General features: G+C 34.9%; 1 protein-coding gene across 1 annotated transcript in view; it reads left to right on the top strand.

Annotated features, from left to right (window-relative positions):
* The window catches only part of Pdcd4 (Programmed cell death 4), a 114,383-nt gene that overhangs the window by 63,026 nt on the left and 34,795 nt on the right, over window positions 1–16,562 (top strand). The window lies entirely within an intron of this gene.

Genomic DNA, 16,562 nt, shown 5'->3' with positions numbered 1-16,562 from the left:
GGAAGTAACAATTCAGAAAAATGTAACCGAATTTATAGATAACGAATTGTCAATATAGAACACTTATTTGTTTTAAGAGCAAGTGAAAGAACATTCGGAGTACTGGATCATTGAAATAAAATTGTGTAAACCATTTTTCTTCTTCTTCTTATAGATCAATAAACTCTGGAAAAAACACTAAAGAACACCACATAAAACTGAAGGACACAGTAAGAAAAACTGCATATCCTTTATCGTAGGCAACCAACAATACTTTGCTGTTGTACAGGTCGCATAGAAGCCTGTAAATGTCATTGATTTTAACCCTTGTAAATTCTGGCCTTTTTGAGGGCCGTTTTTCTTGAGTCTCAGATAAGCAGCGACAGTATTATCCCTATTTACCGTAGGATCATGGTTCATAGCTCGTTTTTTTTTTTTTTTTTTTTTTTTTTTTTTTTTTTTTCAGAATGAAACAGCCTTTCAAACAGTATCACTTACATGTCCCTATTGTGTACCGAAGTCTTGTGCGTAGACCCATGTGAGTACACTTAGTGTATTAAACAACTGTACCAAATTTTGTTCTTATAGGTTGAATAGGTTGAATAGTAAGGGATTTTTTTTTTTTTACCTCTGGTGAAAAGCATCAAAAATGCACCCAAAATAGGCCTAAAAACACAAAATGTAACTTTAAAATTTCTTGACACGTCCCTATTTACCCTAGGATCATGGTATATAGCTCGTTCTCTTCAGAATAGAGTTGTCTTTCCAAAAGTACTATTCAAATGTCTCTATGATGCACCTGAGGGGAAAAAATTGCAGAAATCTGTTTATAAAAAAATCCCTCTTTTTAAATTTTGGGGCCCTCTGGAGCCGCCCCTGTGTTAACACAAACAGAAAAAAATCAGGAAGTAGCAACTGGTATATTGAGTCCATGTACAAAATTCCAGGCTCCTATCTTGAAAAGTAAGGGAGGGATTTTTAAGAAAAAAAATCCCCACAATGCCCCATTTCACCTTAAATGACCCGGATTAAATATAAAAAATTCCTGAGACGTCCCTAATTAATCTAGGATTATGGTTCATAGCTTGTTCTTTTCAAAATAGAACAACCTTTCAGACGCTACTCCTCGCATCTCTCCATCGTGTATATAAGGCGAGAAAATCGGGAAGAAAGGGAATTTTAACAAGAAAAATCCGTTTTCCCCCTCTAGAGCCGCCCCTGTGTTAACGTAGACAGCAGAAAAATTCAGGAAATAGCAATTGGTATGCTGACTGTGTGTACAAAATTCCAGGCTCCTATCTTGAGAAATAAGGGCGGAAAAAAATATTTACCGATGTCCTACGCATATTCCCAGAATATTGCACATGTCTGCTTATACAGGGTCTCAGATAAAAATTTCCTGAGACGTCCGTAATTAACCTAGGACCATGGTTCATAGCTCGTTCTCTTTAGAATGGAACACTCTTTCACATCGTATTTTTTTAAAATTTCCCCATCATGTACCAGAGGCGGGAAGTTTGAGGGAAAAGGGAAATTTCCCTGAAAAAAATTTCATTTACCCTCTTGTCGCCCCTCTGGACTCCGCCCATGTTAAGGTGCAGAGCTGAAAACAATATGGTAAATACTAAGGTATACACTGAATGTTTGTACAAAATTTCAATCTTCTAGCTGCAAAAGTAAGCCCGCCAAAAAATAATGAACTTAGGTGTAACAAAAAATACATTTCCCCCTTATGACATCATGACCCCGAGATGCAAAACCCCCACGAAACATGTTCTTCAATGCTTCTATGCTTGAGAAAACACAAAAAACCCGAGGTAAAAAGCTTTATTTGTTCATTTTTAAGTCCAAAACGAAGACACTGCTCCATGCGAACTATAGTTCCCATAAAATTTAAAAGGGGCGGGAGCTCATGTGGTTCGGATTCCACGTTAATTAGTAGGTCCACGTCTCATATAGCCTAGCTGCTGAACGGGACGCTAAACTAGAACATCAATCAATCAAAATTTAAAAGGGTTAAACTCCAGTAAGTTTGTCATCATTACTCGTGGAGATGTTAACGAGTTGACTCAATTAATGAACTTGACCGAGGTAATTTCTCTAGCTATTTATCTTGCAATAAATAGAATACAAAACTTCAACTTCAATCCTAAACTAAACATTGCAATCATCCTTCCTATACACTCAGAAGTTATCGGTGGTTAACAATCGAAGTCCTCTTTTTTCTTTTTCTTTTGGGGGGAGGGGATAATTATACTCCACACACTGTACCAATGTACATAAATGAATATAGCGGTTATGATTTCTTTATATTATCACATAGGTGAGGTGTACAAAGTTGTTTGCAGGCTCAAATTAAAGAGCAAGAAAGATAATTTTAGTTGTACGCGTGCGCACAGATGGCTTTTGTTTCTGCTCGATAGTGATAGTAACAAAAGTGGCGACTCCTCAACATAAGGTATTCTGTGTTGCAGTTTGCTAGTTGTATATCAGTTATTACAGAATTCAACGTGTGTTTCGTAGGGAGTTATATCGTAATCCTCCAAATTCCAACGTAATTTGCGATGGCATCATGACCAAGCAACCAGTTTGAAATGACCGAGTGTCTGTGTAAGAATTTAAAAAAAAAAAAAGTCTCTTTTACAAAGTCCTAAGAAGTTCGTTAGGAAGGTTAGTCGTGAACTTGCAATGCCAGTGATAACAATATGAAAGGTCTTAAGAAACACAAATGTTACAGGCTTTAAATCCTACAGACTACACTTTGCGCCCCAACTTCGCAGTTAAGATGATGCAGCAGGAAAATGATTACTTTCTTGATTGTGTTGTGTTCAGTGATGAATTAGTGTTTCATCTTGGCGACAAAGTCAACACGCATAATGTCAAAATCTGAGGATCTGCAAATCCCCATGAAATCTTACAATGCGAACGAAACCTCCCAAAATTTAGTATGTTCTGTGATGTTTCCTGACGAAAAGTTTATGGACCGTTTTCTTTCTCTGAAGATACCGTAATTGGAAGGACTTATTTGGATGTGCTCCGAGAATGGCTCTTTCCCCAACTGCAAGATGAACCAAATAACTTCGTTCGACAACAAGATGACGCACCTGAACATTGGCACTACTGTGTATGAGGTTGGTTGAATGATGTCACTGACCGCTGGATTGATTGCCATTCACTTCATGACATAGCTTATCTCCGGTCTCCTCCAGGATCACCGGATCTCACTCCATACGATTTTTTTCCTTTTAAGCTTTTGTAAAGGCCCGAGTCTACGTGCCTCCCCAGCCTCCTTACCTGCCTAAGTTGAGAGACAGGATTCAAGGAACTGTTGCTGCCATCACTCTAGGCATGCTGATTAAAGTATGGGAGGAACTAGCCCACAGGTTAGATGTGTATCGTGTGGCAAACGGATCTCACATTGAACTCTAAGGTAGATGTTACTCTTTCATTTAACATGTGTTTTGCTATTGTTAGTTAAAGTTGAAGTGTAAATACTTTTAAAATTGGTATAGTTGAAGTGTAATTAAATATCTTTAAAAGTGCTATATTCATTTATGTACACCCTGTATTATTTTCCGTGTCCTGTATCCTCAATGTATAAAATTTCGTCCCCTAGTCGGAGGATTATCTGAGGTTGATCCTCTGGTCAGCTGCGTACTTCCCTTAGGCTCCCCTGATTATAAACGGATAAAATTAAAGAAAAACATCGCTGAAGCATAGACGTTGTAGTATAGAATTTGATTCCATGATGAGAGAAACGTGGTTAATCACGAGTAAGTTCAAGCTTATCCATCATTTTATTCTATTTGTATCCACCAAAGCAAACATTAGACTACCATTTATATTAAAACAGTAAATAGCATGATATAGCATGACGTGTGATGTAATGGCTGTATAATAGTTTATTATCAATCGCTGATGTCATTTTTGAATGCTTAGCAACTGTTAATCAACAGGTTAGTAGCTAGTAACCGTGTAGTGTTGCAGTACAGAGAGATAATTTCATGTTGTAATGGATTTACAGTGCTATACGAAATCGATTAAGAGTGCATGGGCTGGAAGTTCTCTATATGCCCTGACCGGAAGGAAGAACTAACAGCGTTACTTTCGCGCTTCTTCCTAACGAATTATTTGTTGTTTCATGTTTTGAAACTCTGCTGAAATACTTTGTCGAATATTTTCAGGAAACGACAGTGTAACAAAAAAGGCGCTACTGATTCAGTCTGAATATAATTCTGTCATGAATAGTTCCCGGTGTAAAAATAAATTTGTATCAACTGCTTCCACTGTTTATCCACTATTGAACTCAGAATGCTGTCTTGAAACTATCAACCTGATATTAATCTAATAGAACTGGAGGAAGCAAAGACCCTCAAGTAGCAGAGTGTGGAAACTGTGCTCTAGGAGTCGAGAGGTACAGTCTTGTTAAAAGAAGCAATAAATAAAAAATGGCCACCGACCTTTCTTTAAAAGATCATAATTTCGAATCATATATTGTACGATTTAAGACTTTGCTGTGAAATAAAATATATCAGTCGACCAAGATGATTTGGATTGATTTAATTGCATCCATAGATAAGAATATGCTTTTCAGAGAGGTTGGTGACCAGGATTTTTCTTCAACAGTACTGTACAAATGCAGTGTAATCAATTACCACGCTTATATCCGTAGCTTTTGATACCCAGCTTTCATTTGATTCTTGTCTTTCCAATTCTCACTTGCAAAAGTTGATTTTTAGAGTAAAATTGTTGTAACACCTTTGAGCAGATACGTAACCAACCTAGTATATGTACTAAAAATGGTTCGAAAGCAGAAACTCCTTGTTGCGAAAATTTTCCAATACGCAAATTAGTTCTTAAATACTTCAATTATAGACCTACATTCTATGAATTATGTCTGCAAAAATACATAATAAATCAAAACTTACGTAAAATATTTAACAAAGGGTATTGGATACTGTATGGAATATTGGAGAAGACCCACCAGACCTCTCTTACTCTCACATCAAAGGATCAGTGCATCTCTGCGCTCGTAATGTCTAGAGAGGAACACTCTATCCTAGTGCATATGAACTGGCCAGTAAATGGTGATCGTTATGACCATTCTCATTTCTACATAGATTTCACGTAACCCCTTCACAGTGGGATATTATTCCAGCAAATAATGCATCTTTCGTCGAGCAAGCTTTATCCAGCATTGTCATAAAACATAAGATCCTCCATCTACGCAGACCAGGGAGCTGTATGCAGGCATTGAAGCAGCAAGGCTTAGTATCTTGTCTGATGTATTCCGTCTCGTTGCACTGTGCTTTGCAACACTTTGCCGATCTAGAGGGGGTTCTAAACCATATTAGATAACTTTGTCTTGTGAATGTGTTGTAAGTAAACTTGGTAATATATATATATATTTATATTTTTGGTGTATTAGTCTTGAAATGCAAATAATACTTACGATATTAGTTATCAACCCTTATCGTGAGGGAACTTCTGTCAATGATTGAATGTTGCTCAGGAAGAATACTGGAAGAAAGAATAAGATTATAATATCGTTTCTTTTTCTTACTTTGTGTTAGAGCAAGTAAGAAATGGGTAGCGAGAAAAATATATATATATATATATTTTTTTTCTCGGATGGATTCAGCCCACAAGAACAGGTTTTGTCTCTGATCTTACCCTTCTATTGCAACTGGAAATGGTAGATCTACCGCTTCCGGTTTCAACTTTCAATCTCGATAATTCGGAAGTCTACCGTGGTGCCATAATGTGAAACGAAACTTTTTTTTTTTTTTTTAAGTAACCATTCACCTCTGTTTTAAAATACATATGTTTTTGCAACTATAAACAGAGGAAATTTTAATAACATGGTATTATATTGTGTAAGGGGACACGTTTGTTTAATTTCATCTATAGGTGAGAACACAGGTTTTCTCAGAGAAATATGTGCTCTGTATATATTAAGGATGTGTAAAGGATTTTACCGTACATTTTCAAATGAATAAAATTTCGATATCATTTTTAGCCAGATCTGTTTAAAATTTTCTTCAGTCTATTTATTATTTCGTTTTTGAAAGAAAATTAGGATTGGTAATCATATTATATTGGTTGTAGCCATCTTGTAAAATTTCGATGGCTTGCTTTTTCTACAAGAATTTGAAGTCCTGTTTCCGTCGATATAATTTTTCATAAACCTACAAAAACACTTAACAGTCAAGGAGAAAAGGGACGAAAAATGTCCCTCATGGATGCATAACATTGTTCTACAGCCGAAATTACCTTACTGTTCATCGAGAAATTTCTATCTTTCATTATTTCTTCAGTTCTGAAAGTAAGTCCGAAGAGACTATGTCAATGAATGATTAGTACGGGACAGCAGTTCGAAAACAATTGACTGACAGATGCTCTTGTTTCGTAAACTGTATGAGTCGCTGGCCTATAATCAAGGAGAAACTTTCACAAAATGCTTTTCATCTTTATCAGAAATCTTGAAATAAGATTGACTGGGAAAATGGGCGCATTCTATTTTGGAAAAGTTGGATCAAGTATTTTGTTACACAAATGACGTGACATGCTGCTACACATGATAAAACTGGAACTGGATGGAAATATTGATTATAAGACTGGATAAGTAAAATGGAGCGTTTTTAAGATGCTTAAATTTTCACCATCTGCCTGATATTTGCCAGAAAAGAGAGACCCTCCGCGTTCAAACAGAAAACCGTAGGTCACTGTCTACTGAAGTTGCCTGTCTACAGTTGGAGGTCTTTGGCTCGAATCAAAGTATTGATTGTTCCGCCTCCACACGGCATCTGTTATTGAAAGTTGGCAGGGAGAAAATAATAATAATAATAATAAAAGCAAGGAAATTAAGGTTCCGTTTTCTCTTCAAATTATGAACGAACTTTAAAACAAGTGATGATTGTAGTGTTTATAAATTTAAGTTTAGGAAGGAAGATACGCGTTGAAGGAAATGGAAGATAGATATATTTAACAAGATACATTAAATTTTGCTAAGCATGAATAATTTTAAAATTTCAGAATAGAGATATTTACAGAAAGTACTTCCATATGATGTGCCGCTTTTTGTGTGACAAAACTAATCTACTTATTATCTACCGTCTTTCGTTCCGTCATCTTACAGTTCTCAATATATGAGGGGTATCAATATATTTTTGTATTAGCATAGGAACAACCAAGCTATATGAATGAAACTTGCATTTCCATTTTTTTTCTTTTGTATGTAACACCACACAAAGCAACGCATTGTTCGAATTTGGTTGAGCTTAGGCAAGCCACGTTAGCAGAGCATTGATTTACAGCTAAAATCACCTCACCATCTATTTAGAAATTTCGATCTCTCAGTGATACCTTTTCAATTCTGAAACTAAGTAGTTCGAAGGGACGAGGTCATGAATGAGGAAGATGGGGCAGTAGTTTGAAGCCAAATTGGCTGACAAATATGCTTTTCTTCGTGAGCTGTATGAGTAGCTGCATTATTTGGCAACAAGAAGTTAACAACCTACCTTTTTACTTATTTTCCGGGATGTTCTGCTCCAGCACCTCTCACAATGTTTCCAGAAGTCTTCTGTACTCATTTCCAGTGGGTTAGATACGGCGAGTACCATATTGATGCAGTCCAACCATTCTTACACTAGGCAGCTTACATTAAAATACAGAAGCTGACAAACTTTTTATGTGTTACCTGTTGATTTGTGGTCATCAGTATATACGCTTGAATGCATGAATTCAGGTCCGAATTCTGGGTGGTTTCAGTTTCGTACCGCTAGGTAGATTATCAAGGTGTATCTCAAAAGTAAGAAGACCTGGTATGGTAAGAAATAAGAAGTATGGTCCATTGAATCCAGATTTAGTGTTGGAACGATAAGCTTTATCATAAACTTACCATTTAGATCTGCCATTTTACGAACATCCTTCAAGAGTCCCGGAATAATGCAGTAGGTACTTGTGATTCGTATCTACATTCGTTTCCCTGTTAAAAACTTTTGCCGCATGTAATCATTTTTCTCGAATGACATTTCTCAGACCAACTAGTATTTATTCTTCGGTAGGCCAGAAGTTTCCTTTGTAATGTATTGGACTTCAAGAAATGGAGAAATAGATTGGTAGTTTAACTGACCACTTTAATTCATGTACACTCATGTCCAAAATGATTGTTGCATATGTATAACTGTCTTCTTGTAAGAATATAATTTGATAATGATTTTGATTTTGCAGGGTACTTTTAATACTGATACTAGAATGATGATTATGATAAAATAATAAAATTAGAATGAGTAAAACAAAATGTTGCTAAATGGACAAAAAAGTTTTTTCATTTTATTGTTCTTCTTATTTACTGCACGACATGAAATTTGCCACATACATGTCTTTGTCGATTATACACATACTAACAGTATAAGAAATACCGGCGAATCCGTTGTCAAATTATATTCCTCCAATAACCTATTTATAGACATGCGGCAATAATTTTGGACATGAGTGTACAAGTGGATATGTTTTCTATAAGTAAAAAGTGAAATAAGATATCATTATTAGAAAAGTATAAATTGTTAATAATTTTACCCTTACAGTCGTACATCATTTTATTTTTAGTTTTCTTAAAATAATAATGGACAATGTACACTCATGTACAAAATTATTGTCGCATGTCTATAAATATGTTGTAGGAATATAATTTGATAATGAATTCGCCCGGTATTTCTTATAGTATTAGTATGTATGTAATCAGCAAAGACATGTATGTGGAAAATTTCATGTCAAAAGAGCAGTAAATAAGAACAATAAAACGAAAATAAAACTTAGTAACATTTTGTTTTACTCATTCTAATTTTTGTATTTATAATTATTTTCCTATGAAATTCACCACAAATATACATTTCCCGATTATACAAATAGTATCAGTACTAAAAGTACCCTGCAAAATCAAAGGCAATTATAGATATGCGACAATCATTTTGGACATGAGTGTACGTGTACTTACATTGTACACTATCTAGAGAATTCATCCGAACTTGGCCAAACTTGCATAGAGGTAGACTGACTTGCCGAGTAATTCCTGTGCAGCGGACTTAGTGAAACTCCTTCCCCCAGAACATTACTAATTGCTTTTTAGAACCGAATTAAAGAGAAATATTACAAGAAACAAACCTCTTAAATAAATGCTGTGTGCATTTAAAATAAAGAGGAGAATACATGGAACAAATCTGTTAAATGTTAGAGATCAAATGGTAAGTAAATTCAGTGCGTATTTATTATTATTATTATTATTATTATTATTATTATTATTATTATTATTATTATTATTATTATTATTATTATTATTATTATTATTATTATTATTATTATTTGTTCTGTCTTTTGAGCTGCCCTGGGACGAATGCGTATTTCTTTTCTTTTCTTTTCTTTTCCTTTTTTTTTTTTTTAACCTGCAAATGTTTCTTCCACGTTTCTCGATCTTCAGCTTCCACTTTTAACTCCCAATATTTTCTTCTGCTCTTCATATCATCGATCAGTTGTAATGAGGAGGAGAAGTACCTGGAACAAACCTACTAAACAATTCGAAGTTAAGAGTTAAGTAAATGCAATGTGTACTTACAATAAAATTTGCTAAAATAAGTGAAGTACGATCTTTTCTGAAATCGGGAGATTCAGTACTGGTATAAATAATAAGTTACCAGCCTAATTTTCAAAATAACAATTGCTGCTTATAGAGGACAGTCTGAGGAAGGACAGTATAAGGCACTGAAACGTACGTTTAAAGTATTTGACTTATGCCCTTGACTCAATACAACTCTCAAAGATAGCAAGGTTCTATGATACAATGTCGAAAACAAAATTAAATCAAGACAGAAATTACAGATTTATCCGAAATACCCTTTTTTTCAATATTTTCAAAATTCTAAAAATTAATATGGAAATTTCTTTCTTTTTTCTTTTTTTTTTTTTAATATTGAAATATTTATATTTTGTTGCTTGTCACATCTGTGGCTCTAGTTGCTACAGGGCCAGAGACTAAGCATGACCCTGGTAACGCATGAAACAAATAAGGTATTAGTAGAATCGCAAGTATACTATAGGAATGCCAATAGCAAACAAGAAAAACATACAGTATAAAAATCGTGAATAAACTAATAAGGCAATAAGAGAATCATACATAGATAGAAATATAAAACATAAGTACAATACTCATTAGTGTGTGTTTATAGTGGAGCTTTTTTAGTCTCTTCTTTTATTGAAGATGTTTATTTTTTCCGTGATATGCATCAAAAATAGCGCAGGACAGCTCAGCTTTATTGTGAGATAAGACATGAAGTCAGTATTAGAATTTCAAATTGGTAATCTCCACAACTGTTGACTACTGTGGCTATGTGACTAGTCTACGATAGATACACGTTATAAAATGACAAGGTCATAGTATGTGATACGTCTGTTACCCATAAAGTGTCCTTCATATAAGTGATAAGATTAGAATGTTAAAAGTTCGTTCAAGTTATCGTTCAGTAATGCCCATGGATATACTTGTTCAGTATATATATGCTCTTACTTTACCACAATAAATTATTTCCATATATCTAAAATCTGTATAAGGAAGAAATCAATGTAGAAATTTTGTGCTGCTGGAGTACGGACTATATAACATGTAGATACAGAGGTATTGACATATTGACCCTTTCCTAGAATACATTAATGTGAGGTATTGAAAGTGTTCGTAGATATAAATATTATCTACTTGAGTTTGAAATTTCTTCGGACTTTCGGACTCGGTCGGTGTGCATTATCAAGTAATGTTCATATAGCCTATAATATGTAGTATGTGTATGGCACAGTTCACGTAGGGCCCTATGTATGGTTGTTCAAGATAGCTGTGCCACAGAGAGTAGAAGTTTTGGAACAGTTGATACCACAGAATATGAAATAAGCACATGTAAGTTGTATTAGATACCATTATCAGGCAGTTAGAAACCACCGCTTGTACTGTGAAAGGTACTCAACTCACGAAACGAGAATTGTAGTATTGTTCATTTTGCAAACTGAACTTCGTGTTCTTACCGTTCCATGACCTTAACTCGTGCCAGCATGTATTTATGCACAAAGAAAGGTTTGTGATATTTCGTAGCCTGGTGATCTGACGTTGGAAACTAGCTTCCTGCTCCTATATATCTTTAACCGATGTAATGTGTGTGATGGCAGTGGGGGTGGGTTGAATCAGGCCAGGGCGGCGGCCTCGAAAACCGGTTATCTTTTTTTTCTTCTTTCTTTCTTTCTTTCGCACTCCACAGACAACATTAACAGCATTACCAACCATATGAAAAATAAATGAACATTTTTGGCTACAAGATTCGTAGTCCACAGTTATTCAACTGACAGAATGACAGTGATTCGTTTAGTTAGGTTCTTACAGTGTAATTAGATTGGAGTTTTGGAGTTTTCTATTTTTTCCCCTTAGTAGTAAGATAAGTGGAATCAGGTCTGCTATCCAGAGAATCCAGGATAGCAGATACTTCTATACTATAGTTTCCCAGATAAATACCATACTGGCATCATAACTTTTTCCTAGATTTTTTTTAAGAGAAATGTTTCTGAACGTATCATCCCCAAATAAAATTAATCTTTAAATACAGATATGAATGAAAATTTATATATATATATATATATATATATATATATATATATATATATATATATATATATATATATATATATATATAATATGCGGTTAATTTTGAATTTAGGAAATAGAAAAATAATCACATGGGGGCAAGATATGGTGAATAGGGAGGGTGGGGCAACACACAGATCTCTTTTGGGGGCAAAAAGACTTGCACACTCACTGCCATGGGACATTGTCGTAGAGCAGAAGCCACTGAACATCACCCCGATCTCGGGCATCACACGTGTGATAGACGTTGCAGTAACAGCTTTAGTATCTCAACGTAAAATGAGGAATTAACGCTCTTTCCTGTAGGCACAAATTCCTTATGCGCAATGGTCTTACTATCGTGAAAAAAGAAGCAAAAGCTTGATTTTAGATTTTGACTGGCGCAGTTTTTTGGCTTGAGGAGAGTGAGGAACTTCCACTCTGCACTCTGACGTTTTGTCGACAGGGTCATATTGAAGAACACATGTCTTATCCCCAATAAAAATATTCAGGAGGAAGTTAGTCCCTATTGGCGATAACAATCAGTTCTTTGCTGATTAATCGTGGCCTTTTGTTGGCCATTTATTAAGGAATGAGGATCGTGGTTATTATTTGCCGCAGTTTCTTTATTCACATACAACTCTAGCAAGGATTGGAAGTGTCGCATTTTGGTCTTCGGTGATCAATGTCCTCACTCTCTCCAGCAGTTTCCGTGTTCTCACTGCCCTTGATGCATCCGGATGTTCATCTCCAATTGACTCCCGTCTCTCTCTGAAATATTCAGATACACGCGCACGGGATAAACAAGTAGCCGCCATACTCTTGGCAATATTTGATAAGTTTCTGTAGCAGTCTTACCCAAATGCCCGTTCGTCACACGGAAAGAATAGGGTTTTTGGAAATGATTTAACCCTCTTCCTTCCTTAATATGCGCATTTCAATGAAAGCGTAATGATAAAAATCAGTAATGTCACCCCTTCAGACCTCCATCCCTCGGGACTTAAACGGTTTCGAGATTATCACTGTTCATCTCAGCCACCCCGACACTAATATCGGTCATTTCGACAATTTTGCATGTCACCCATAGGGGTGATAGGAACGTTTTATCTTTACATTACGGGACCGAGAGTGTCATTATTCATCCAGATAACTCCAGGAACTATGGATTTGGCACCAATATCGATCTTTTTGATTATTTTTACATGTCAACCCCTTCGCAGTTCCTAGGAGTACTACGGATGTATTATCAACACCAATATTTGTTTCCTGATGGTAAGTTGTGTGTGTATCAAGTTTGGAAATTGCTCCATTCGTTCCAGAGTTACGCTGGAACATACATTAATGAAGACGTGCACAATCACTGCCTTGAGACATTGTCGTAGAGCAGACGCCACTGAATATCACCCCGATATAATATTAGATGCCCCCTCCTAAACAAACAAAAAAAAAAAAAAAAAAAGTTGGAACACATGTCTTTATTTTTAATTAAGAATTTATACAAAGTTCCATCTTCTTACCTTGAGGGATTTGTGAGATATTCAATAATGATCCCCCGTTTCTCACTTAGGATACACATTTTAGTAAAAGTAACATGATGAAAACTCGGTTCGATGTAGGTGATAAAAAAGTTATTTCAATCGGTTCAGCCGATTGAATTTTATATATATATATATATATATATATATATATATATATATATATATATATATATATTATCTGGAAATATTATAAAAGTCGTATTTATAAGAGCCTGTTTTAACATGTCAGTAGATTTAATAATTTATTGTAAAAATCATTTGTGTACTTGGTACTTCATGCTAAAAACTTTCGTGTGACATCGAAATAAAAGTCTCTCGTTTATTAACGCAGTAAGACATGAACATTTTGGGGTTTAAAATTCGGATCACAAATTACTGCTTTCAAACCGCAACTAGCTATAGAACTTAAAATTGTACGAATCCAATATTGGGACCTACGAAAGCACTTTTCGTATTGGGCCTACTAATATTTCCTAATAAATAATTATTTTGTGATACGTAATTCTATTAAAAATTGAAATATTAGTATTAAAATAACTTCCTTAGAATAAGATACGGTATAAGTGGTTGGCAAATCGGAGATAAAGATCCATTGTCTGCTGTCCGTGAACTAATTTCCATGCACCATATAAAATTCACCCATTATTATTATTTTTCTTTTTTTAAATTACATTATTATTTATTTGAATGTTCCTTGAATGGTGATGTTTTTTGTATACCGTTGCTAGTAGATAGGTTCCTTTAATGTGAGAGATAATAACTTAGCTGCGTGAAATTTGTCGCGATTGTAGGAAAGCGTCTGAGTGGAAAATGTTATACAAGAGTTAGCCTATCACCTATTAATATTTTACTCGTGAAAATAAAAGAAGCTGTGGTTGCTCTGAGATCTGAAGGTTGGTAAAGGAACTTTAAATTGAAATGGAAATAGACACATCTGCTGTACACACCTTGCTTGTGTTAATTGCAGTTTTCATAGTTGTCATTAGTTATACTGGGATAATATTGGCTCGTATTTTAAATCCAGCGTAACGGCTTTACAGTCTTTTAAGCTTCGAGGATCTAGTATACTTTAAATTTTTATTTCGTGAAATCAGTCTTGAACTAGTATATAGTTAGGATCAGAGAACTAATAATTGAATCGAGAAGGTTAAGTTGCATTACGTGGAGTAATGAAGTTTTTTAAGTGAGAGAGGGATAAGTAGTCTTGTAGAATTCGAATTCTCTGTAATGGATTTTCAGTGTTGTTTATGTTTGGAGAAAGAAAGAACGTATGTAAAAACAATTGGTATACATGCGTCCTTTTTCACATTAGTCCAGGCAACTGCATTATCCTTTATCCAGGTGCAATAAAGCCATTGTATTTTGTGTACTTAAGATTTGCGTATTAGAAGTCAGAACAATTATGTCGATTGTTATCGCTGAAGGCTCCGTAGAATGAAGTGGGTAAATCACACAAGAAGTGAATCATCGTAAGAGAATTTAATCATTTCATGCACCAGTGACTGAAAGCAAGATGTTTATCGAATGTTCGTTCATTAACAACACGCCTTCAAAGCATAACAGTGGACTTGTGACCTGATCCACTGACTGAACACAAAAGCCAGGCAAAAGAAAGGGCATTACAAGAACAATTAAATTTGGTATACTCATTCGTTTCCATATTTGCAGTTGCGGGATATATAAATGTTTTTCTTCTTCTTTTTTTTAAGTAGGATAAAACAATGGCTAAAAGCAATAAATTTTTGTATTCCGCAGCAGGTGAACAGTATTTTCGCATATACAGAAGCAACGATTTTATTCATTATAGCGAGCAGATATAGGTAGTTAACGTTGCCCTTGCTATTCGAAAACTTCCTTGGTTCAATTCCTGTGGCCAGTCACCCCGACAGTTTTTTTTTCCTCTAAATTCACCCAGGAGAATGCTGGAATAGCATCTTTCAGAAAATGTATCTTGTCTGCCTTTCTTCCGAAAATTGTTAACATTTTGGTTCAAAATTAACTTAGTCCAGTTGTAGGTGGAACATACAATACCCACATGCTTAAATTAATAGTAAAAAGTAACAGTAGCAACGTTTTCTTCATAGGAACATACAGCGTGTAAACCTCGTTTCAATGTTGCACAGAGCGGCAGAGGTTCCATTAGCCTCTGTAAAATAGAGACTTAGGGCAACCTGAGGGTAGTAGGCGGTCGGAACATGGGTATATCACCTCGTGTATGTCGAAATAATAATAATTATAAAAAATGTCTCTTTCCTCCACCAATCCCGTGGGCCTCCTATGGCCTGTCCCAAATGGGAGTGGGCCTTTACCTTTAAATTTAATGGATGTGAAAGAAACAGCTCAGTTAGCGATTTATCGGCGTGATTCGTGAAGACATTGTTCTTCATCCAAGCTTGTAGATTCATGTGCAGTCCCAAGTCCAGAGAATTCCCGATAGGTTTACCAAGCATTATGGAAATCTAATAATCTGTGTGAAGCTCCTGATAATGTCATGTTCTGTATTCATCAGAATTACATTTGTAACGGTAGCTGTTACCGATTTCTGCTTTATAAACAGGCACTTTTTTTTTTTTTTATGTGGAGTTACCAAGGACAAATTCGATTTTTTCATTGGCAAACATCCAAACAGCAATCTTGATTTTTCTGATAAATGTAACGGGTATTAATTAACGTACGTATAATACCAAATACGTTCGTACGTACGTATAGAACCAAATAAGCTGTTCGAAAGAGAACCAATGAATATTGGTTATCGCAATGTAGATAAAAAGTTTATTTTTTTAAATGATGGAATATATTAATTAAAAATTTATTTTCACAATGTGTTAATATATTAAAGGTAAACTGTCAGCATACACAGTGTAGATTGCAAAATGTATTGATGATCGAAATTGGCAAGTGGTACGTACAAGAGGAAAAACTAATTCCATTACATACAAACGAATGATAAACGAAAGTGGAATCTTGATTAAAGGGATACTCCGAGGTTATTTATTATTATTATTATTATTATTATTATTATTATTATTATTATTATTATTATTATTATTATTATTATTATTATGTGCGGGAAAAAGTTGAATTAAGTTCTATCTATCCAGAGAACGTGATTTCGTTTTCTCATACCTTCCACAGAATCCTCTGCGAAATTCTCTCACTTATTACAGACAACCATGGACCCAATGGACTAAGATCACCTTTTGTAGTATTTATTTACTTTTAGTAGAACCTACAATTCAACGTGAGATCCAGATGAACAGAATACTTGTAAACATTGTCAGTTGTTTTAAACTAGTTATACATAGTAATTATTTTCTTGAGCCATCACTTATTCTTGTTTCATCGTACTATTAGTCTTCATGAACACAAGATCATTTTGAATAACTTGA

The sequence above is a fragment of the Thermobia domestica genome, chromosome 1, assembly GCF_964235325.1.
Source record: "Thermobia domestica chromosome 1, izTheDome1.hap1.1, whole genome shotgun sequence".
In the NCBI taxonomy this organism is placed as follows: Eukaryota; Metazoa; Arthropoda; class Insecta; order Zygentoma; family Lepismatidae; genus Thermobia; species Thermobia domestica.
Note: the sequence above shows the minus strand (reverse complement) of the source record. Positions and strands in the feature narration are given on the sequence as shown.